The sequence below is a fragment of the Mustela lutreola genome, chromosome 7 (assembly GCF_030435805.1).
Source record: "Mustela lutreola isolate mMusLut2 chromosome 7, mMusLut2.pri, whole genome shotgun sequence".
NCBI lineage: Eukaryota > Metazoa > Chordata > Mammalia > Carnivora > Mustelidae > Mustela > Mustela lutreola.
This window is the reverse complement of record NC_081296.1, coordinates 102214386-102239812: the sequence shown is the minus strand read 5'-3', so window position 1 is coordinate 102239812 and position 25427 is coordinate 102214386. Positions and strand designations below refer to the sequence as shown.

The following is a 25427-nucleotide window of genomic DNA, read 5'->3' as shown; positions in this document are numbered from 1 at the left end:
ATGGAATACTATGCAGTTATTAAAAAGAATAAGACCCTCCTATATGTTTTGATTTCAAACAGTCCCAAGATATATTGTTAAATAGGTTGTGGAGAGGTGGATGGTCGGACGAGTGGAAAAACAGTGCTAACATTCGTTTGAAAAATTCATGAAATAGCCCTGAAAAACAAAACTAAAACAATATGTACTGTATCTTAAGCAGGAGAGGTGAGAGACATAGGATGCAGGAAAGAGTCTTTATTTTTAACTGTATCTGTTTCTTGTTTCTTTTGAATTGTGTACATATGCATATATTGACTATATTGTAACTTAAAAACAGGTAGTATCCCTAAGGGGATGGCTGGGATTAGAAAAAGAAAAAAAGTATTATTCTAATATGGCCTCATTCAGTAAGCTCACTACCTAGTACATTCTTTAGATGATTAGACCAAAATTTGGGGCCCAGTTTGAGATTTCACTGGGGATTCAGGATGCTTGGCAAGTGAGTCTGTCACTAGGCTCCTGTCTATTTGTGAGGGAAAGTGGTCTCTGTGAGTAGACAGAGGACCTCTAGGGGGCAGTGTTTCCTAACACGACTGCCAGGCTTACAGTGTCAGTTCTGGCCTCATGAAAGAAAATATCCTCCAAGAGTCGTATTTTCATTATAACTACTATTATTTTGCATATTAAATTCACTCCCTGTTATTGTAGCTACTTCCCTGGTTTTCCATGTTCATTATTCTAGCTATGTAGATTTTAAACCTGAGCTGGTTTTCTTTCCCTTCTCTATCCTTCACCGCCTTCTATAGCTTTGAGTGTTCTCCATCTCTGCTGCCCCCCTTAGCTAGCTACTGCCTGCAATCCCCCTGCTTCTTTTATGTCCTCTTCACTTCATCTTGGGGCCAGTCCTGGGCAACTTCTCACTTTTTCACACAGCAGCAGGACCAATACAGAGAAATTACTTAGGTTGAGGATTACAGTTATCAGTGTTTCCAAGAAAAGTGGGATGATAAGATTGTGAGCATGCTCAGCGCTATCTAATTCTTGGTGCCAAAACATTCAAGAATGGTGCATGAGCAGTTCAGCCTTCTTAAGCTTTGAATTCATCTTCGTCTGGTTCCCACTGTGTTTCTTGCTCCTCTCATTCGCGTTGAAGAAACATGTCATTGTTCTGGAAGATTAGGTCCAAGTAATCTATATAGTTTGCCATAATTGACAACACTTAATTTCCACAAATTAATATTAATCCTGTTTTCTGAAGTTAAATAGATTTCTTCTCTGGAATCCCTCTCTGATCAGTATTGCCCAATCAAATGCACAGGAATTAGTTGTTGAGTATAATGTGTTTTATAATTGTTCATAATTTTTCACCCCACATGTATTTATGGAGCATCTACTAGCTAGTCAAAGCAAGGTGATAAAGATGGTCTCACTGTGCTAATAGTTATCTAAGTCTAGCTTCCTTGAAAAATATAAATTCATCTTGTTCATTGTGTGTCCTCACTGCATATCATTTTCACTATTTTTCTTCTATCATAGGCTCTTAGTTCAGGTTCCCTAAAAGGAATTCCTGAGGTGAGGTTTGGTGTGTAAGTGATCTTTAAGGAAAGTGGTGATAGGAAAGAAGGGTAAACAAAGGTGGGGAAGAGAAGGAAGCAACACCAGCCATGATGTTAGGCAAAGCCAGTTTAGTGGGTATCTTCACCCTAACTGTGAAGGGGAGCTCTGCATGTAAGTTTAAACTCCATTTTCCTGGCCCTTGTGGCTTCCAGTCTAACTGTGTTCCCTGCACACAGTGATCTAAACCTGATAAATATTTGTTAGATAAATGAAAGGAAAATAGACCTGCTAGGGAATATCAAGGAGCTTAGAGTCTAAACAGAGGTTAGGATAAGGAAGAGCGTGATCAAAGCTATGAGAGGAGTACAAATAAATAGTGGGTTCCAAGGAAGAACAAGTGTCTTTTCTTACCTATCATTTTTTTAATATAATGATAATATTTTTAAAAAGCTTTTAAGGTATTCTTAGCAGTCTCTCAGATACAGGTAGAATCCAGAATGAAAACTAGGATATGTAAACTGGACTTTGCCTCAGGGCCTCCAAATTAGAGGACACAAATCTTTGAATTATTTGAAGGAATAGAGATATTTTTCAAATGTTTACATTATGTGGATCTCCTTTCAGCACATGCACTCCTTTAATTGAGCTTAACCTGCAGCTAGCAATAGGGTAATGTCAGTAATACCCTTCTGGGAACTACACTGTCCATCCTAAAATTGCTAGGATTCTGTGGCCAAGTTGCTAGGTACAGTTCTGCGGGAGTCTCCCCTGCAATACACTCGTGGAAGAGGATTTCACAGTGTACCCTGCTTCCGTGCCAATGCTTGTCCTGTTACCTCCGCCTGGAATGAGCTTCTACTGTTCTTAATTTGGTTCTTTCTTACTCATCGTGCAAGGCCTAATCTCAGACGTCTTCTTAGCTATGACACCAAAAGCACAGGCAAGAACAACAACAACAACAAAACAGACAAATGGGACAACATCAAAATTAGAAACATCTGTGTTGCAAATAAGATCAAGAAAGTGAAATAATCACACACGGAGTGGGAGAAAATTTTTACAAATCGTATGCCTGATAAGGAACTTGTATACAGAGTATATACAGGTGCTAGGGGTTCCTGGGGGCTCATTCAGTTAAGCGTCTGACTCTTGGTTTTGGCTCAGGTCATGATCCCATGCGGGGCTCAATCCCAGGACCCTGAGATCAAGAGTACACCACTAAGTTGACTGTGCCACCTAGACACGCTGACACAGACGTTCTTAAAGCATTACTTATCACATCCCCGAAATGGAAACACCCCAAATTTCCTTAACAGATGAATGTTTAAAGAAAATACAGTATATCCATACAATGGAAGGTTATTCAGCAATAAAATAGGAATAAAATACTCCGTACTATAACAGGATGAACCTTAAAAACACTGTGGGAAGTAGAGAACTCAGTCACAAAAGACCACATAGTGTATACTTTCATTTACATGCAATAGCAGATCCATAGAGACTGAAGGCAGATTAGTGGGGTGCTCAGGGGTGGTGGGGTAGGAGTGGAAGGTGATGGTGCAGGGGAAGAAGACACGTGTCAGCCAATGGCTATTGGGTTTCTCTTAGAGGGACAAAAATGTTCTAAAATTTGATTTTGGTGATGACTACATAGCCTAGCGAATACATTAAACATTGAATTATAACTTTTAAATGAATGGATGGTATACTATGTGAATTATACCTCATTAACACTTAATACAGCTCTAAACAAAACAAACAAACAAACAAAAACCCCTGAATTAAAGGTATCCTCTAGAAAAAGATTTCCTCAGAGGCACCTGGCTAGCTTGGTCAGTGGAGCATGGGACTCTTGTGGGTTCAAACCCCATATTAGGCATAGAGATTACTTAAAATATAGTTATAAGATATAAATATATATTATAAATAAATATATAATAGTAAAATAAATAAAATTAAATAAGTAAAACGCAAATAAAATAAATAATATATTATAAAAATATATACATAAATATATAATATATAATATAATTACTTGAAATCTTAAAAAAAAATGAAAAAGATTTCCCAAAACCTCAATTTGAGCTCATTACCTTTTTTGTGTTTCTGGAGCATATATTTATGTTAATAGTCATATTGCATTAAAATTCCTCGTATGGCTGGCTTTATCACTGAACTAAATTCCTTAGAAATGAATTCTCTTCTTCTTCCACTTCATCCCCTCCTTCTCTTCCTTCTACTATTGTTATGTTGCTAGTGTCTAGCATAGTTTTTCATGTATAGGAAGCAAACAACTGAGCTTAACTGTATTATTTCTTACATTCTTTTGAGGCTATTTCATAATGTTAACACCAAATTTAAAATGCTTGTAGGCAAGAAGAATCCCTAAATGTTAGAAAATGCTATCTGCAATACTCTTTTTTTTTTTCTTCCTTTTTTTTTTTTTTTAAATTAATGGGTAAATGTTTTGCCTGGAAATTATGGATGATAAAGACAAATCATAAGAGCATATAATCAATATTCGCATACAAAAGCACAGCATATACTGAGCCATTAAAATGACTTTATGAAGGACAAATCAGATCAGACTCATTTTTACTTTCTTCTCATAAATTTACATAAATTTTACTTTCTTCTCATACACACTTTATAAATTTAAAAAAACCTTGTGATTATTTTATCTTTTGTTAAAGAACCATTAAGCTTTTCAAACGCTGTTAATTTGCTCTAACTTTTCCTTGTCTCATTGCACTTCAATGAAAGAAACAAGTTGAACCACTAAAACTCTTTACTCTAATATTATTATATGATTTTACTAAAGACTTCATTGTCATCCAAGTTTCATTAATAACCCCAGAATATTATTTGATGGGGTATTTGAAGACAGCTTTAAGTAACAATTATTAATTGGTTTTATATTCAAAATTCTGTTTGGAAAAAACAAAAATCCTTTACCTCAGTGATTTTCAAGATTTCTTTCTTTTTTTTTTTAAGATTTTATTTATTTTTTTGACAGACAGAGATCACAAGTAGGCAGAGAGGCAGGTAGAGAGAGAGGGGGAAGCACGTTCCCTGCTGAGCAGAGAGCCCAACGCAGGGCTTGATGCCAGGACCCTGGGATCATGACCTGAGCGGAAGGCAGAGGCTTAACCCACTGAGCCACCCAAGCACCCCTGAACTGAATTCTTAGCCAAAATCTTTTCAAAATCCAGTATATAAATCATGTAAGAATAGAGATGCTCTGCTAATTAGAAGTTGAAAAAGAGGGTCAAGAGACCCAACCTCTAGCCACAGTTGTCCCCCAGGGCACCTCCAAAGATTGCTTATGGCTCCTTAGGGTAAAAATCACTGCCTTAGTTAGCTGAAAAGTAGGTCTAGGCATCTCCCTGCACCTGGGGAATTATATTTTTTATAGTAACCAATTACCTTGAACTAAGCCAAGTTAATGGCATTTTGCTAACTGATTAGCAAACACTGGAACCCACATCATATGTGTATTGTTTTATATAGACTTTTTAATAGAAATATGTTAATAGGTACCTCTATGATAACACACTCATGTGATGGAAACAGCTGTGAAATGGGTTGCATGTAATTTGTTACTAGCAATATTTAAAGTGCCAAATTTTGCAAATGGTTCACTTGAAAAAAAAAGAAAATTCAAAGTTATTTCTATTAACGTTATTTTTATTCCTTTTGCTTTCCTTCTCTGAAAGCCCTAACTGGAGGACAGAGAAAGAAGCAGAGTTAACAGCTGTCATGGGAATTGCTTATAAGTCGAATATGACTTTGGGAGTAGGGAAGGGAGCGAACAGTGTCCATCCACTTCTTCATCTCCATCCCAATATCTCTGTCTCTCTTTCTCTCTCTCTTTTCTCTTCGGGATCACATATTTGGTTATCTGTATAGGTCTGCTATTCACCCACAATGGAATCTTCAACAAGACTTTTAGTTTTCTGGTCTAAGAAATTTATAATCGTGTCACCTTCCTCCTGGGGCTGTGTGAGAGCTATGTCATACAGTCTGTGGAAAACACCTAGCACAGTACATGGCTTGTAGTTAGGGTTCTTTGACTAGTAAAGGTTTGGCTTCTACTAAACCATTTCCTTTCTTTTTTTCTTCCCTTACTTCCTTAAATTTCACTTTAACATTTCTTATATTTCTTATATACTTTATACTTACTGAAGAAAAGAATGTGAGGCATTTTCATTAGACTTTTCCATGTTTTGGTTTGGGTGGGTTTTTTATTTGTAAAGAGAATAACACACAATCGTGTGCATAATTTATAAAAGAAGAACAAAACATCGTTACTCATGAATGTCTAGATTATAAAAACTGGGAGAGCACAAAATAGCAAGATATCAACACAAATTAACCAACAGTGATTTTCAGTCTACTGTGACTCTCACTAAGTGTGAGGTCCTAGATTAAACTGTGTTTGTAAGAGTCTGTCACTCTTAATGGGGAAAGAAAATTATTTCAGAAATTCAAGGGAAAATATGGAACAAATAGTTACTTGGGGGGAGTTATTTAAAAGTAAAATTTTACTAATAGTTATGTTATTTATAATTTCTTTTTTTTTTCATTTTAACAACTTTTATTTTACTTTATTCCTGCATCTCCTCGATTGTTTCTTCCTTATGTTTGCCCTTTCCCTTTCCTTCTTGAGGAGATTTGGGTTTTACAATTCAAGGATCTTTTTGTGGTCTTTGTCCAGTTTTAGTCTAGGGATACCCCCGCCCCCCCTTGCTAGAGTTAATGCCCACATAGTCCGTGGTGCCATCCTCCTGCTCACGCTCTCTTTGTTCCATGTAGAGGACAATTTCTTCCTATGAACCCGGATGACCTTGCCAATTTGCTGACCTTTGTAGTGTCCTCACAGAACCTGTACTTCAGCCTCCTTTGGGATGGGCATGAATCAAATGTTTCCTCTCTCTCCACTGTTTGTAAAGAGGGGAAGACATAATCTTACTGCACATGTGGGAAGATGCGTTGAAATGCCTTTTATAGTTCTTGTTTCCGTCAGAAGTCCCAAAGGGACTGAGCTTTGTTTTGGCTGCACGCACTTTAGCGATGGTGGCAAAAGGGAAGAGTAATTTTAATAAGTTGCAAAGAATTATCTTCTAACATTAGTAGTGTTGCTCCTTCTAGAGGGGGACAGTAATGGTGTCTTCAGCCTCTGTGATTTATCCAGAATCAGGAGGTTGTAGAGCCAGTCATGGGGCTGGGGATGGGAATTCTGACTTTATCATTCCTGCTGCTACCTGGTGCCTGTTTACAGGGCGGTGCTCCCAGGGTCTTTTCAAATTGCAGGCTCTGTATTTTACCAGGTTCTCTGGGTACTCATTTCTCATCCTTTTCTTTAGAGAAACTCCTTCCCAAAATACCTAGAACCACATTTTAGACTTTCAAATTTCATCCATTATTTTCTTTTATAATGACACAAGTTTTTTGATCGTTAGCTCACAGACTTGTTCACACAATTTCCTGTGCTTTTGTAGGGATTTTCTTTTCAAAATTGGTGGTGAGGAGGCTGGGGAGGACAGAATTACATTGGTTATTTCTAAGTGCATTTAAAAGATTAAAAATAAAAGGAAGGAAGGAATTCAGAGGTGATATCTTTGCTGCTATTGGTGGAGTGAGGATTGAAGGAGGGGCAGAGCCAAACCTTTGGGGGAAGGGAGGTTAGTCCTGTCCATATTGAGATTTGGAACCATTTTAAGTTCCTCTCTCAGATAGTGAGGATATCCATACTTGGACTGGCTCCTGTCAGAGATATGCCTTCACTTCTAAAGTGAGGAATCCCACACAGGAAAGAAAATGGCCAAGAATTACAGAAGAGGAGGAATCACCTCCTCTTTATCTCAGAAAAGCTTTAATCCTCTAAGTATAGATTTTCTCCACACGATTATGGTAGCCGAAGTTACTTGAGTAAGCAAACCTCCATGGTTTTGAAAATCTAATCAAGTAACGTATCTTCCATAGGTATCTCTTATTATTTTGAGTGTACATTCACACACACACTACTCACATACCCACATATATGCAATCTGTCCCACAGATAATTAGATACCTGCTAATTTATTAACTTGTCATTTTAAATATGCATATATTTAAAATATATACTGTATAAATAAATAAATAAATATATATATATTTAAAATATATACTATAAAATATCTAAGTAGTTTGGTGTTTTTCCATCACTAGGTTTTGTCCTAAAAACACTGTCAAAAAACTTCGGCAGATCTCACTTCTCATCCTGGCCCATCTTGTCATTTGAGTGACACATAAAAGAAGAATAGATAGAAAATTGTATTATAATTCCCTTTCCCCATTAACATTAATCTATATGCTTTGAATATATTTGACTTTTTTTTTTTTTTGGTACTTTCTGGGCTTATTAAATTATAGCAACTAAAGCTCCTTTCCCTCTGGTTTCCTAAATGGCATATGCCCATATTACCAACATGAATATTAATGCTTCTCTGCTCAGTTATGTCTCTTTGACGTGACTGGTGTTCTCTAGTTTATGTAACCACTTAGTCTGTTCTATTAGGCAAAATCAGGATTGCATATACATGTGATAGAAAATTCTCATCCTGTGGCAAGAGAGTAGAAAAAAAATTGCACTGCCTTTTTTTAGAGCACGAATAACCTCAGAATAGTGTTTAAGTGTCTAATATTGCTTAATGGAAAAATCCATGGTACGGTTCAAACTAAATGAAATAATGATGTAACTTAGGGTGCTCCTTGAAACAGCATCTTAAGTAGATACTTATGTACTTCTGAGTTCGACCCCACAGCAGACATGCAGCCTCAGAGCTTGCTAGGGAATTTCATTTTCTTTTAATGGAGATGGCCCCATGCTGGGCTTTTACTTTTCCAACTGTGGCGGTAATAGTTAGTAATCAAGTCATAATGTAATAATCACAACTACAGGGAAATGCTTCCTGATGTAATAGGTTGCAAGGCGAAAAAATATTGTTGTTTTTCCAGACCTTATTCCATCTGTCTTTTTGTTGTTTTTTGGAAGAATCTAGGCTTATAGGTAAAAACAGCCCCTCAAAATGCTTACACAAATAAAGCTCTATCACTTGCATAATCCTGGTGATTTTTTTTTCTTTCCATCTGTGGACTCATGAAAACTCACATATTTGGGAATTTTATGTTGAAATCTGAAAAGTGTCCTCTGAGCAAGAGCCAGAGCCTTCCTAATTCTCAAGTCCCTCACATATTTAACTGGTATTTTAATGAAACAGACATCAATAAAATATTTATATTCTATATCTTGCAGTTATCTGACTTCTTCCAAAAACTGCTTCGATATTCATAAAAAAAATGCTCCTTGCTGCTTAGAGGTATTCCTAATGCTTCTTGTATTCTGGACCCCAAAATTATCTCAACGAAGGATACAAAGTCCTTTAACTTAGAAGTGTTCTTTATACATTCATTCGTAAAAACTATGTGGTCTATTCTGTTCATTTTTTGGATAAGGAAACTGGCCCCTGGGAAGTTAACTATCTCTGTATTCTTTACTTGCAGGGTGATACTAGTGACTATGGTTAATGATGATAATGGATCATTTCAAATGGCCTATAGCTTCTCCCCCACAAGAACAAATATATGACATAACCTAGGTGGAGAAAATGTTCCTCTAAGAGTCCATGAAATCCTACTATATGTTGTTCTAGGCACTAGAAATTTTTAAGTTGAGATTTGAATAATTAACCAGATTAGAATGGGAGTGTCAGGGAAGAGTAGGAGCAGAAGCTTAGCCCCTAAGGCAGAAGAAGGTGCCTGTTCAAAAGTCAGTGGGTAAAAGCATGGCACCTTCTGAGAAGCAGAAGTTGGTCACTATAGAAGGGGACATTGCAGTGTCAGAGCCTGAAGAGCAAATCATGAAGAGCTTGGGGAAATCCTTTTTAAGGACTTTGGTCTTCATTCCAATCCTCACTGAAATATTTTAATGAAGATATTGACAGAAGCAGACTTTAATTTTTGAAAGATTATTCTAGCTTCATGGTGAAGAATGATTAAGCATGGCAATACAGGGGATTGTGGCAAGATGGAAGGAATGGAAATCAAGCAGGAGATTCTCCTAGGCCAGAGATGATGGTAACCTAGAATAGGATAGTGGCAATAGAGATGAACAAATTTGAAACCTATTTTGAAGTATAACCTAGTAGTTTTAGTGATCAAGTAAGTGTACTGTTCAACATCAAATACACTTAGGGCTTCAGGTTTAAACACTGGGTGGATAGAGTACAAGTGAGATAGAGATCCCAGGTCTAACAAACATAGTGGAATTAAGAACAGGCTTATGAGTTCGGTAGGTGTGGGTTTGGGTTTCTGCTTTATCCCCAGTGTTATTTGGGCTAGTTATTTAGTCTTATGTAAACCCCACCAGTGTGCTCACCTTTAAAATGAGGATAATAGGGGGCACCTGGGTGGCTCAGTCACTTGAGCATCAGACTCGATTTTGGCTCAGATCATGACATCAGGGACGAGAGATTGGGCCCTGTGTCAGGCTCTGTGTCCGACCCACCTTGTCTCATCACTCAGTGTGGAGTCTGCTTGAGATTCTTTCTCCCCTACTTGCTCTATATCAAATAAATAAATAAAATAAGAATAACAGAAGTACTTCCCCCATGTGATTGTGAGGGTTATATGAGGTACTATATATGCCAACCAGATCGGTGCTTAGCAATAGTGGTTGATACTAATAGGGTTAGTTGCAATAATATCAGTAAAGGTTTTTAGAGGCTAAAGATTATGGTTTCTGTATACTTTATGTGGAAGGTATTAGGATTTGTGGCTTTCTCTTTAAAGGCTTGGAAACTATGCGATTAGAAGGTACTGAACTTCTGTGCTGTTAGGAACTTGGGCTCATTAGTTTTAGTCTGTATTAACATGGAAGGCCTCTGAAGTGAGAATAGATTATACTGACACCACTGATCCTCAGTAGCATTGTGATTTTTTTTTTTTTTTTAAGATTTATTTATTTAGTTGACAGAGAGCTAGAGAGAGAGAGAGGTCAAGTAGGCAGATCAGTAGGCAGGGGAAAGTGGGCAGCAGGCTTTCCACTCAGCAGGGAACCTGATGGGGGACTTGATCCCAGCACCCTTGGATCACGGCCTGAGCTGAAGGCAGCTGCTGAACTGAGTGAGCCCCCCAAGCGCCCCAGCACTGAAATTTTTCTAGGACTTTTCAGAGATTTGCCCAGCAATTTTTTTTCTTTTTTTTTTTTTTTGAACAACTTATCATATCATAAATCATCCAGTTTAAAGAAGATATAATTCCCCAAACAAAAGCAAACACTGGCACAGTAATATCAAGTTCATGCCCTGCATTTAGTCTTTCCATGAACTTAAAAGAAGATAGTAACATATTTCAACTACCATGAGTAGAAATATAGCAACCAATAAAAAAAAGTATATAGTGTATTTAGATGATGTTTAAAATATGGATTTTACTATCCTGACGATAGATATAAGCTTAAATCTTGATTAGCTGTCATAACAGAAGCTGTGGTATACTTGAGCCAGCACTTAATGGCTTGTGAAAGGTAATTGTTAAATACACATGTTATTAAACATTAAATATGATCTTATGATTAAATAAATTATATTAAAACCGAAGGTAATAAATCTTCAAAACTAATCACTTCTTAATTATTTTACTATGTCTTGTTATCAATATTCTTGATGTTATTTATTTCTCTTCTATCTCTATGGTAGAGATATCTCTTTCTAGCTTTGCATTCAGTGTCTTTATATTGGTAATTTGATATCAGCTCTTCTGGAAGCATTTACACCACAGAAATTGGCAAATGGTAAGTGTCAAGGCTTTGTGTTTTGTTGGAGAACTGGTTGTTAAACATTTGCTAGCACACTGCTGAACAAAGGTAACCACTTGAAGATATAATCTGAAAGATATTGACAAGGAGCAAAACAAGGAAAAGCACTAATCAGGAAGAAAACATTTAAAAATTCTTTGGTGCTTCCTTAGAAGGTAAAACTTGGAATGTAGAAAACTTAGTTGTTATGAATGTAGAAAACTTAGTTGTTATGCCATTTTTTTTTTTACCTACTTGGAAGAAAGAATTATGAATTTTAATAATAGTTGTTTATTGGTTTTTGTTTACTACCTTTTGTTTACCACCTTGATGGTGATATCTATAAAGACATGAAAATCTGCAATGATTTGAAAGCAGAGAAGTGAAGATTTCTTCGCCAAGTAATTTTCAGCAAGACATGAGTTTTTAGTGAGCGCTGTAGAGATGAGGCTCAGAAGTACAAATATAGGAGAGGGGCTCAGAAATAGGACCTCTCTGCTCCTTGGAAACATTTGTGGCTATTAAATTATTCTCCAAGGACATATTGACTTAAAGAGCTTGCTTTTTGATTTTCTTCCTGGGTTCAGGGAATGGTGAAAATGGTAAATTCTGTGAAATAAAAGAGTACTTTGAGTATCACAGCTTTGGATAAATCTGTGACAAAATGGGACATGACTTGGAGAGCTTATGTAACACCACAGAGGCAGGCTGGCTTAGTCATAAGTTAGTGCGTATTGGGGTTTTTGAACTCAGGGTCATTTTGTTATTTTTCCTCATGAAAGAGAAAAAGAGACATCATGACCAATGACATCATAAAACTTAGGATAAGGTGAATCATTGTCAGTTGTAGTATAAGGATGGCTTACAACATAGGCTGTGAGTGGATATTCAGACAATCACAAGGCAAATGTGAATGGTTTTGCTGTGCTGTTGTGATCCCTGCAATGACATGAGGTCTGGGAGTTGGCCTATGAGGGTATGATACCGTTGCAGTGAATTTGTTGTAGCTTTCTAGCTCCTTTGCCTGTGATGACAATCATGTTAGTCCTAAATATAGGACATCATCAGTCATTCTACTGTAGGAGTTTTTTAAATGAGTACCTCACTGAAACGTGAAAAACCAGTAGTAGATCAGAGATCTTTCTAATACAAAGAAAGGATGACCTCTCACAAGGAAGTATAAATCAAATATGTTTTGGGAGGGGCTTGAAAAATGCTGTTCCATACCACGATTTAACCATACCTGCCTTAGTATTTTTCTTTATTGCATACCAAAATGAGATTATAAGACTGAAGGTGGAAAATTACACTTTGTAATTTGAATCTACATAACTAAGTAAATCTCGATTCTTTAAGTTCTAAGATTTGAGGTTATGGAGAGTCAGATCTCTATGATTCTACTTACCTAGATTTAAGGCAGGGGAAGGAACTGAGTAGCTGGGATGTGACCAGGAGGATCTAGCCTGGATGGTGGGCAGGCAAGAGCTACACAGCGGGAGAATACCCTGGCGAATTTGCCTCTATCCAAGGTTACCCCACAGACTGCCTGGTAGGCTCTAGAATCAAATTTTTCAGTGAACTTGAGAGGTAGACTCATGCCAACTAAAACCACGATAATTTTAAGTTTATTGGTTTCCTTGTTTATTTATTATGAGAAATGCAATGGCTAAGGAGGCAGTTTCATTCTTTGACTGGAATATTATTTCATTGTTAGAAAGCTCTAAGGAAAGCCAAATTTTTACCAAGCCACATTTAACTTAAATTAGGTTTCAAAAAATCTATTCTGTTCATGTGTGCGGGTAAAGTCCGAGATACCAGATACTGTCAGGACAGATATTAGCACCTTTTTGTCCTATCTTTCCTGGTCATTGCTTGAACAGGGACGACCATCTGCATCTTTTGATGATACTTTGTTCCTCTGTTCAACTTCTGTCCCTTAGATTGTTGGTCAATGGTGAGGTTGTGTCAGCAAATGCACTGGGCAAGCAAGGAAAATATTAGAATTTCCATTTGTGCTTATATTCATAATTTACATAATATATAATGATTATATAAATGGTATATAGTGAAAAGTATATATTGGTCACTGTTCTAAGGGCTTTAAGTTGATTAGTTCATTTGATCTTTAGAATAGCTTTGTGAGAAGACATACAGATGAAGCCCAGAGTAGTCACCTATTTGTCCAGAATAGAGGAGCTGAGATTCAAATCCAGGTTGTCTGGCTTCATATTCTATGCTTTTAACCATAACACCACACCAATTTTCCAAAGTAATCCCTAGGTATAATTTATAGATGAATGAATCCATATATGTTAGTGAATACTATTTATTGATGGTACCGTACAAGTGAACCATTTTATAAACCTCAAACTCTTCTTTCTGGTTTGGGAGATTTTTCTCACATCTCTATGCATCTCCCATGCCCTGATCTGCTTGTTGTATGTCGGTCTTATAAGCAAAATGCCTGTGGGTAATCACAGCTCACTGCTCACACCCATCCCCAAGGGGTCCATGTTCTTAAAGTGGTTTTCTGGCATCACCTTTAATAATCCCAAGGTCACTCCAACAATATTTACTGTCACCAGATTTAATGAATTTTTCTTTCTTCATAACTAATTCAAAGACCAGAGAATTCTCCAGTCAGCTTGTTTAATGTGGAAAAAAAAAAATTCTCCACAAGAGTATGAAGGATAGCACTTTCCTCATAAGTTGTGTGTTTAGTTTACTCTCATTATCTCCATCACACAGGTAGGCTCATAAGACAAGGAAGCCTCATTCAAGGAGAGAGGTTAGTTTCTTTCATCTGAGCATGGCAAGTACCCAGATGCTTGAACATATGCAACAGACCAAGAGTAATTCAGAAAATAGCATCAAGTGTAAGGGGGGGAAACCTTTTTCTGAAGTGAGATTCTTTCTAAAGGTGTTTTTGCTGCTGTACTTGGCATCTTGTTAATAAAAATATTACTTGGGCTATTTTAGTTCTCTCCATACTTATGTGATATAGCACTGTGACTTAGGCCATCTGTTTTTAACATCTTATATCATTCTTTGCCGCTTTTAGCAGATGAATCTTCCAAACAACAGTTCATGAAACTTAATCCTTTCCTCCTTATTGCATCACCTTTTTCTTTGTTAAAATCCTGTGGATATCCCAGAGCTAACTCTGTATTCCACTCTTCACCACCTTGCGTTGAGATGTAAACAAGGGATATTTAGTAAGGTAGAGACCATATTGTTGTAAAATGTTTTAGCTAAGTATCATTTTGTCCATTCCAATTTGATGGTTTCACTTTGTTTTGTTTAAATCCTGAACTTAGTATTTTAATGAGCTTGAAGAATATGGTAGATAGAAGACATCAATAATGTGCTACAGGTTTCAAGAGCCGATGATTGATTGGTCCTTTTAACTATATTTCTCCAAACCCTCTTTATGCCTCCATGGCTTTCGCTGTCATTGCTATGTGATATGACATGGAAGTGATTTGCTTTTGCTTAACTTTTATGCCATTCTTGTCCGTATTATTAACTCAGTGGGCTAGAATGCTAATAACTTTAAATAGCCCATTGGTTGTCATAGTAACTGATATTAAAGCTAAATATAAGTCTGTCTCTTGGATTTCACATTTAAACCGTTGCTGGAATTTGCATACTTTAGGAACTTGATGGACTGATGATAGGACTTTGTACAGAGGGGGGCCTTGAACATTTAGGTTTGAAGTAGGAGTTGATTTAGTCACATCTGGTTTTCAGCCCTTAGTTTATGATTTGTTCAAATCAGTCCAGTTCCATCAGATATATGTTCAGAGACCCCTAAAAAAGATGCTCATCTAAACATTACAAGGGTTATATAGACAAAAGTTTTACTTTTCTAAATTGTTGCTATTCACTGTGGATATTTTCCGTGCTGGTTTACTCTTTTACTTACCGGTGTGATGATTTCTATAATGTTCCTAAATTGCTTTTAAAATCACACTCTGAGAAGGGGTGCCTGGGTGGCACAGCCAGTTTTAGCTCAGGTCATGATCTCAGGGTCCTGAAATCAAGCCCTACAAAAGGGTCGGCGCTCAGCGTGAATCTGCTTAAAACTCTCTCTCCCTCTGTTCACCCCCACCCCTGCCGCCCTGCTCACATTCTCTCTCTCTCTCTAAATAAAAATACATCTTTAAAGTAATAAAATAATAAAGGTTAATTACAGCCTGAATGCTGAGAAGAGAGAGGCACGTTCAAGGAAGCCTTTTAGAGATGACTGCTGGATACCACCTATGCTCGTTTTAGGGGCCTTCTTCCTCCTATCTAGGGGCTTCATACAGACTTCACCTCTGTCTTCAAGCCTGACTGTCCTCTTTCACTTCTCTTGTGTCACTCTTTTCCCAAAAATATGTGCACTTCATTGAGCACACGAAATTTTATTATAGTTCTAGGCAATCTCTGAGAGCAAGCTGACTAGGTATTAATTTATGTTGTGTTAATTTAAATAACTCATTACTCTCATCCTAACTGTGTAATCTTTCCAGGTAGTTCACACATAGCATTATATTTTGGGCTCTGCTATCCTTTTTTTACCCCTGAAATTAGCATTTCTTTTTTCCACCTAGCACCAGTTTGAGGCTGAATGAATTTTCTCCCTCGATCTCTGGAGATGCAGAGTTATTTTCTGTCTAGGCTCCCACCCCCAGCTTCCAGAAGAAAGAACACTCTGTTATCAGCCGCAGCTTATCTGTTGAATATGTATGAAGCATCCTAGATGTTGGACAGTCTTGTCAGTCTCTTATATAATAATTTGGTGGTGACATTGAGTCTTCTCCCTTCCCCCATATTTCTTGAACTAGCCCCTTTTCTGTTCTGAATATGCAATATCCTGTTCTGCTCCTGGGTCCCCATCTACTCTCTCAGATTCCTTTTCACCAGAATTCACTTTCCAATGACAGCAAGCCCTTATTTTCTACTTATTTTCTAAAACTCTATTTTTTTTCTAAGTTCCTACTTTACCACACACACACACACATATGCGCCCAAGTCTTTCAGTAGCGACATCTAGAATAGTGTTAAACATGTACCAATGGACTATTAATTCTCTGGGTTGTCAAATAATCTTACAAGGGAAAAGGGTTCTGTGTTAAAAAATTATTTAGAAGGGCTGAATTAAACAAGGCAAACAGAGAACCGTGAACAGTGACTATTCACCAGAGAACAGTGAATATTATGAATCTCTTAAGAAGGAAAGAACAAAAGCATTCCTGAAACATGTCTACCTCATGAAAGTTTTAGAACGCTTATTTGTGAGATTTTGTTACCTTTCTTTTCCTTCCTTCCTCCCTTCCTTTCTTTCCTCTCTCTCTCTCTCTTTTTTTTCTTTATGCCTTAGCAGCAATCTTCAAACAAGTGTCTGTGAGTAGAGGAATAGTTTTAAGGGAATTAACGAGAGTATTTTCAATTTCTTTAAAATTGATATGCTTTAGAGAGGATTGGGGGGTTTTAAGTTGTCACCCCACCATCCATGATAATCACTGTTAGACTTTTATACAAAAAAATACAACAACAATACAACACCAACACTTAGAGTTAACAGCCTTAATCTTATTTTTGGTGTATTACCTCAGGGTGAGGAAAACAAAAACAAAAACAAAAACCTTCAAGAAACCAAACAAATGGAAACTAGTTTTGGAGTTGAAAAGGTAAGTGACTTCTGTTTGGGTAACAGATTTTTCCCACAGCTAAGATAGTTTCCAATTCTTTTTGCTTTCAACAGAATTGAAGATGAAGTTCTTAATGAAGACAACTTCTTAATGAAGTTATTACTAAATAGGTTACTGGAAATAATGTTCGATGATGTGGGATGGCACTGTATGTTATTTTTCCCAAAGCTGGAATTAATTTGAAAAAAAGTAGCTTTATTCATTGGATTAAGAGATACATTTTCAATAAATACTTTTCAAAAAATATAATGTATTTATATTTTTAGATCAATTACGTACTAATATGATTTTAGTGATGACTCAAAGTACTTTAATCTCAACCTCAAAAATACACTCCATTTCTCCCACAGGTAATATGAAACATTAATCAGTAAATGACTTTCAAGCATATAAACATATTACCTCAAGATAAAATACTCTGGGGAAAAGTGAAATGAAACATGATTCCATGAGGAAAAAAAATGATGTAAAATGTCTATTACCAAGACCATGTTTTCATATTTTAACAGATGATATTGTGCATACCCCCCTTTTATTTTCCATAAGTTATGACTGTTTATTGAGCAAAAAGTGACAAAACTTTTTTCATCCCATCTTTGAAAGGATAGGTTTTGCTAAATGTACAACATCAAAGATGTTATTATAAGTGGTTGCTAAAAAGGAAAATAAGGAAAACATAAATGTTCTCTTTTAGTTATAGGTGAATTTAGTTAATCTCAAAGTCAGAACTTTGGCAGATTTTAACTTTGGAGGCAAGCCAAAGTTCTTTTTTTTATTGTTAAACAATTTGAAATTAATATATAATCCATATACCATAAAATTCACCCTTTTAACGTGTAACAATTCAGGGGTTTTAATATCTTCACAATCCATGGATCCTGTTAAGTGAATGATATAATCATATTATTTTCAAATCTCAATAGTTACCTTACATCTTTGCAACTAAAGTTAAGAGAATAATGTTAGAGGCTAACCTGAAAATATGTGAGGTATACTTGGATTTTAGCAGTTAGTCTTTTAGGAGATATGTGGGCAAAAATGTTTGAAGAACACAACTCTACATAAGATTCTTTGGGAAACATTGATCTCGGACTCCAGATTCTTGTTCTGGTTCTTATTTTCCCATGTCCTTCCCATTTTTTCAGGCTAAGTGTCTGTTTCTGAATAGAGCTCCTGAAAAACTATGAAATGGATTGATTATGCAGTTTAGATAATAGGTAATAGATTTAGGGTTCAACCATTACAAAAATCTTACCGAGCAACACTATGTATCAGGCACAATTCTAGGTGCTGGACAAACTATCAGTGAAAGAAATGACACGAGTCCCTGTTCTTGGAGTGCCTGGGTGTCTCAGTTGTTAAGCGTCTGCCTTCAGCTCAGGTCATGATCCCAGGGTACTCAGATCAAGTCCCACATGGGGCTCTCTGCTCCACTGAAAGCCTCCTTCTCCCTCTCCCACTCCCCCTGCTGGTGTTCCCTTCCTCACTGTGTCTCTCTCTGTCAAATAACAAATAAAATCTTAAAAAAAAAAAAAAAAAAAAAAAGAATATACTGATAAGGGGACAAAGACAAAGCACAACTATATAAGTAAAATATAAGAGTAGGAGCACTGTGAATTGTGTAAGACTGATGAATCACAGACCTGAACCCCCTTAACAAATAATGCGTTATATGTTAATAAAAAAATTTAAAAAATGCGTTTGAAAAAAAAAGAGTAGGAGTTGTGGAGAGCTGAAAGTGGTTTATTTCAAGTTTCAATAAAATGTTCAGGGAAAGCTTCAGTGAAAAGCTGATATTTGAGCAAGTACTTGAAGGAGGTATCGGGGTATGGCAAAACATTTTCGGAAGAGGACATAACAAGGACAATATCCCTGAGATGAGATCATACCAATTGTTAATGAGGAAAAGGTCAGAGTGCCTGGACTAGTGTGAGCTATAAGAGCATAAGAGATGAGATCTGAGAGACAAGGAGGGCAGAAGCACAGGGTCGTGTTGACTGTTGAAAGAATGCTACTTTTTATTCTCAGCTGAAGTTGTTTGGAGTGTTTTGAGCAGAGGAGTATACATGCTGCCAGCCACAGTGTAAATGATAACTAAATTTATTTTAAACCTGGACTTTCTTAACCTGATACTATCTCTACATATATCCATTTCTCTCCCTGTCTATACCTTTCTAGCCTACTCCTGTCTCCTTTATTTTTCTATTTGTTCCCTTGCCCTTTTTTTCTTTCCCTTTTTCACACCTCTGTCCATATATAACTAAATATTTTTTAAATTTATTACATTTAATAAAAATTTTGTGTCATTTTTCTCCCAAATTAAACAGCCAATGACCTTGAACCTAATCAAATATAATAGAGAAAAAAATATATATGCTATTTAACATCATGATTAAGTAGAATCACTTCTTCCCTTAATGGAGTGTCAGAATTTCCTTCTAGAGAAATGATCTTTGGGTAGCATATTATCTTCTTTAAGTGTATAAGATGAGCACTTGAATGCCTGGTTTGGTTGGAAAGGAAGAAGCAAATAGATATAAATTGTTTTACTAGAGAAATGCTCCGAGATTTGCTAGTAAGGGAAACCAGAGAAGGGGAGGAGGGGAGTCAGAGGGTGAGGCAGAAGGAGAAAGCAGTTAGAGAGAGAGAAGGGTCACTGAGCAACATGGAAGGGGAGGGCACTGTTTGTTAAAGTGTCAGCTACTGATAAACTCCTGATTGGAATGGAGGGAAAGTAGATGAAAGATTTTTGGAGGTGCAAGTATTTAATATTGTATTTTCAGCAGTTTTCCTGGTAATCCTACAATGTAACCCCCACCTCTCCTCCCAGTTATTCCAAAATTCAGTAGTCTCCTACACATGCTCTAGATGAATTATCTTAACACCAAGTGAAAGGGAATGTATTATAGGTTGATGTGGAGCATGGAGAAGAAAAATAGCCATGGGAATGTGATATAAGTGAGATCAGAGGTTCAGAAAAACCTAGAAATTTGAATTTACAAAAACAGAAAGCTAAAATAACCCAAGCCTTGAATTTGTGGAAATCTGGAAGTGCGATTCAAATGTCCCATTAAACGTAGATGGGGGAGGGTCAATTTAATTTTATGTAAAACTCTCAGTGGTCAGAATGACCTCAGCTAGCATCTAGGCTACATGTACAAATAGCGCTTGCTTCCAGTAACACCTACTCTCCAGTTTCGTTTACCGGACAAGCAGGATTAACATGAGGGTAATGCTCAGACAGAAGAATAGTGTACTGGGAAATTGACTGTTGTTAAAAACACATTGAATGAGACCAAGAAATGTGGTACGAGAAGCTATAACTAGCAGACGCCAAAATGAAAGCCGTGCAACTATGAAACCAAATTGCCATTTTTAAGTAACAAGGGAAAGAAAAGTCCAGTTTCAGTGACATCTCTTCTTGTGAAAATTGAGTAAGTCAACCAAAAGTGAACATTGAAAAGAGGAGAAAGGGGGTAGAGTCTGGAAAAATTCCTCGAGGAGAAGGTACTGCAAATACATTTTTGAAAAGTTCCTGTAGCTGATGCAGATGTAGGCCAGATGGACAAAGCTAAGCACTAACAACCTGGACGTAGACACCTATCCACACTCAAAAAACACAAATCTGCTCATGTTATCCCCTTGCATAACAGCACCTGTGGAAACGTGTTCTGGCTTTTGTTGACAACACTTCCTCCATCCCTCACGATTCTGTGGTATGCCACGTTCCAATCAATCCATTGCCAGGCTCTTCTCTGACATACAGTTTTCCTTCACACTGCTATATTTTGGCTAAGATTTGGAACATGTTCTTTGTTAATCTTTAGTATCTTTAATACTTTAGGTATTTCAATATTTTGAAATCTTTGGATGTTTCATAATTTGGAAACCAATAATTTAATAATTTGAAAGGGTCACAATATTTGTGTTAAACTTTTCCTCTACCACTTCCTAGCTGAAGACCTACATCAAGTTATTCAACCCTATGAATCCCTCAGTTTACCAAATCACACCCCATCCATCTCACAGTAGCTAATTTAGTTTTATATAATGTTGAGATAATTAAATGAGATAATACATTTGAGGATCAGCTACAACAGTGCTGAGAAAATAGTGCCTACTAAATAAATGTTTGTTTTCTTAAACTTACCGAATCACCATTTTTCGAAGATGACATATGAATGACCAACAAATAAATGAAAAATGCCTTATACCTTCAATGATTAGAGAAAGTCAAATCAAACCACAATGAAATATTATCTCACACCTGTCAGAATGACTAAAATTAACAACTCAGGAAACAACAGATGTTGGCAAGGGTATGGAGAAAGGGGACCCCTCCTACACTGTTGGTGGGAATGCAAGCTGGTGCAACCACTCTGGAAAATAGTATGGAGCTTCCTCAAAATGTTAAAAGTAGAACTAGCCTTTTACCCAGCAATTGCACTACTAGCTATTTACCCAAAGGATACAAAAATACTTATTGGAAGGAACACATGCACCCTGAAGTTTATAGCAGCATTATCAACAATAGTCAAATTATGGAAAGAATGCAAATGTTCATTGACTGATGAGTGGATAAAGAGGAAGTGGTACACACACACACACATACACACTCACATGCACAGGAATATTACTTAGCTACGAAAAAAGAATGAAATCTTACCACTTGCAATGATATGGGTGGGGCTAGAATATAATGCTAGGCAAAATAAATCAGAGAAACAAATGCCATGTGGTTTCACTCATATGTGTAATTTAAGAAACGAGAAAGGGGAAGGAAAAAAGAGAGATGCAAACCATAAAACAGACTCTTAACTATAGAAAACAAACTGAAGGCTGATGGAGGGAAGTGGGTGAGGGGATGGGTTAAATGGGTGTTGGGTATTAAGGAGGGCATCTGTTGGGATGAGCACTGGGTTTCACATACAAGTAATGAATTACTAAATTCTATACCTGGCTAATATTACACTCTATTTTACTAAATTTGACTAAATTTAACTTAGTTAACTGAATTTAACTAAAAACTTGAAACTAAGAAAACAAAAATAAAAACAAACAATTAAAACTCACAATCTTTTGAATGACTACTATCTAAAAAGCAGAAAATAATAGTCATTAATGTGGTTGTAGGGAAATTGGAACCCTTGTGCCTTGTTGATAGGAATATAAAATGATGTAGCCTCTATGGAAAACAGTGTGGAAATTACTCAAAAAATGAAATTCTGTCTGATCCAACAATCCCACTTCTGAATATATGTCCATAATAGTGAAGGCAGGATCTCAAATATGTATTTGTACACCCATATTCATAGCAGCATTATTCACAATGGCCAAGAAATGGAAGAATCCAAGTGTCCAGCATCAGATGAATAGATAAAATGTGGTATATACAGTGGAATATTATTCAGTCCTATACAAGGAAGGAAAAAATGCCACATGCTACAATATGAATGAAGCTTCAAGACATTTTATTAAATGAAATAAGCCAGTCACAAAAAGATGAATACTGTATGATTCCACTTCTCTGTGTAATCAGAATCCTAGAAACATAAAATAGAATGGTGGTTGCCGGGGGCTAAGAGCAGGGAGGAACCAGGAGTTGTTTAATGGGTATGCAACTTTAGTTTTGCCACATGAGAAGATTCTAGAGATCTGTTGCACAACAATGTGATTATATTTAACAGCATTGAACTGTATAATTAAAAATGGTTTAAAAAGTCTTAAAAAAATAAGTCACCGAAAAAAAAATGATTTTTTTTCTTTTATCGAGACTTCACTCTTACCCTTTTTCCTAATGCCTTTGAGAATTCCTTCCAATCTTTATTAGCAACTGTCCCAATGTCTAATAATAATAATAATTACCTCTTCACCTGTTGTATTTCTCCCAAGAAGGTATGCTCCTTGAAGACAGAATCCAAGTCGTATTTCCCCTTGCATCTCCACCCATAACCCATGCCTGACATATCTTGATGATTCAGTGAACGAGTAAAGAATAGAATCATCAACCATTTGCCATCAATTTCAACCCAGATTTTCTTTTTAAAGATTTATTTATTTATTTATTTATTGGAGAAAGAGGGCACGCACTGGAGCAGAGAGAAGGGCAAAGGGGGAGGGAGAGAGAGAGTCTCATGCAGCCTGCCTACAGAGCGCAGAGCCCAGGACCCTGAGATCATGATCTGAGTCAAAACCAAGAGTCAGATGGTTAACTGACTGAGCCACCCAGGTGCCCCTCAACCCAGCTTTATAAAAGGGCGGGGAATGGGGAACCAGACACAACACAATGAAACCACTTTACAGTACTCAGACATCACGTTCCTTGGACAGCAGACCCTGAAGTGCCAGTATGGGTTTGCTTTCGATTAATTGGTTTGTAAGTAGGAAAGACTCTAATGTTGATTTTCGTGGGCTGAGCTTCACTAGCAAGTTATTTTCTCAATTTCATAAAGAAAAGCTGCCAAAGAAGTATTAACTGGCATATTGTCCTTATGTCTGATATTTCCTGTTTCAGTCATTTCTATTTTTCATAAGATATTCCTGTTAGAAAGTGGCTTTTTGTTTTCTTGCAAAATTATTGTATGCAGCATGTCACACATAAATATTATTTTCTTTTTTTACTGAGACATCACTCTCACCTTGTCCTTCTCACCACCCTTTTGGTAATTTTTGATATTTTCTAACAAACAGATGTATTTAGTGTGTTGGTAGGCATCAAGCTTTTGATTGAAGTTGTCACTCCCAAACTGTGCTCCTGTTAACACTCTCATTTTATCACCAAAATGGAATAATGCTGTTGTGTCTCAATATGCAGCAAAAACACAGAATTTTAACAGATTAAATTTTCTTAATTCTATGTGTTTTTTCCATAAATAATTTTAAACCTTTAGAGCTATTACTAGCTTACTAGATTATGAAAACATAACTATCTATCCCATAATAATAGAAATGTGCAAAACTAGGACTAAATATTTTTGTCCCTTTTTGAGACAGGACCTGGGTATGCATGCCATCATTGTATTTTATGTGAAAATATGGATGCCTTCCACATTTAAATATATCCCAACCTTTTCTGTTCTGAAAGTGGTCTGCCTGAATAAGTTTGAAATTTTATTTGTTATTTTTTATGAGAGTATCTCGTTTTTTTTTTTTTTTTAAAGATTCTATTTTTTTGACAGAGAGAGAGAGACGGCAAGAGAGGGAACACAGGCAGGGGGAGTGGGAGAGGGAGAAGCAGGCTTCCTGCTGAGCAGGGAGCCCTATGTGGGGCTTGATCTCAGGACTCTGGGATCAGGATCCGAGCCGAAGGCAGGCACTGTTTTAACAGACTGAGCCACTCAGGCACCCCATAGACTATTTTATTTTTAACAGTGTTTCTGTACTACATGAGATTCTTATATTTAGGATTCTAGATTTTTCTAATCTTTATCTTTACTTTTCATCAACACGTGCACCCCTCCCCTCTTCCTCTCTGTGTGTGAAAGGGCCTGATTCAGTAAAAACTGATATCTTTTTTACCATTTTACAAATCTAGATTGGGACTGAAGTCATGTGGTCATGGCAATGGAGGAAGTAGATAGAATAGATGAGGTGTGGGGGAAAGGCCATAATGGTGATATAGTGTGGCTCTGGGGGACTGTTGTCATTTCCCTTATTTCCACTAGCCCCTTCCCTCCCAACCACGACAAACTAAAACAATTATCATCATCATCAATGACAACAACAGCAACAAGAGAGACCACCCTGTTCTATGAGTCAAGTATTGTTATTTTTCCTGTTTTTTTTTAGATAGAACTAACTCAAAAAGAGGTTAAAGTTCTCGTTTGGGACCTTGTACTAACAAATGGAGATGACCCAGGTAGCCTTTTTTGTGTGTTCATTGTGTTTGTCAGCCTGAAGTTGTGTTTTGTTTTGCTTTATAAGTAAATGTTTCTTTGTCTTGAGTGATATCCTTTATTTCCAAACGTCGTCAAACTGGTTTCTGTGCAAATGTGAAAGTCTTAATGATTCATTTGGTAACCTAAACATCTTGGGGTGCTTTGTGTGAAAACAATGAACAGGTGATGTTTACTTATAGTCACCATGTTTTTACAGACAGAGATTTACATGATAGTTTATTCGTCTTCAGAATAACAGTGCCCAAGGTATGGCATGTATGTTTCAGGGCTAGTGAGTCATAGTAGACACAACCCTATATCCTTTCATTCACGTAATCAATATTATTGACTTGCCTATAATGTAAGGGGGCTGTTCTAACCTTTGGAAATATAATAGTGCACAAAAGCTTACATTTTAGTGGAGGAGACCATGGATAGTGAACAAATACAGTAAATGATAACTTGTAATGGTGTTAA

General features: G+C 36.7%; 1 protein-coding gene and 1 pseudogene across 1 annotated transcript in view; one reads left to right on the top strand and one right to left on the bottom strand.

Annotated features, from left to right (window-relative positions):
- The window catches only part of MDGA2 (MAM domain containing glycosylphosphatidylinositol anchor 2), an 879614-nt gene that overhangs the window by 382407 nt on the left and 471780 nt on the right, over positions 1–25427 (top strand). The window lies entirely within an intron of this gene.
- LOC131835423 (large ribosomal subunit protein uL24-like) overlaps positions 6147–25427 on the bottom strand; it is a 57870-nt pseudogene continuing 38589 nt past the window's right edge.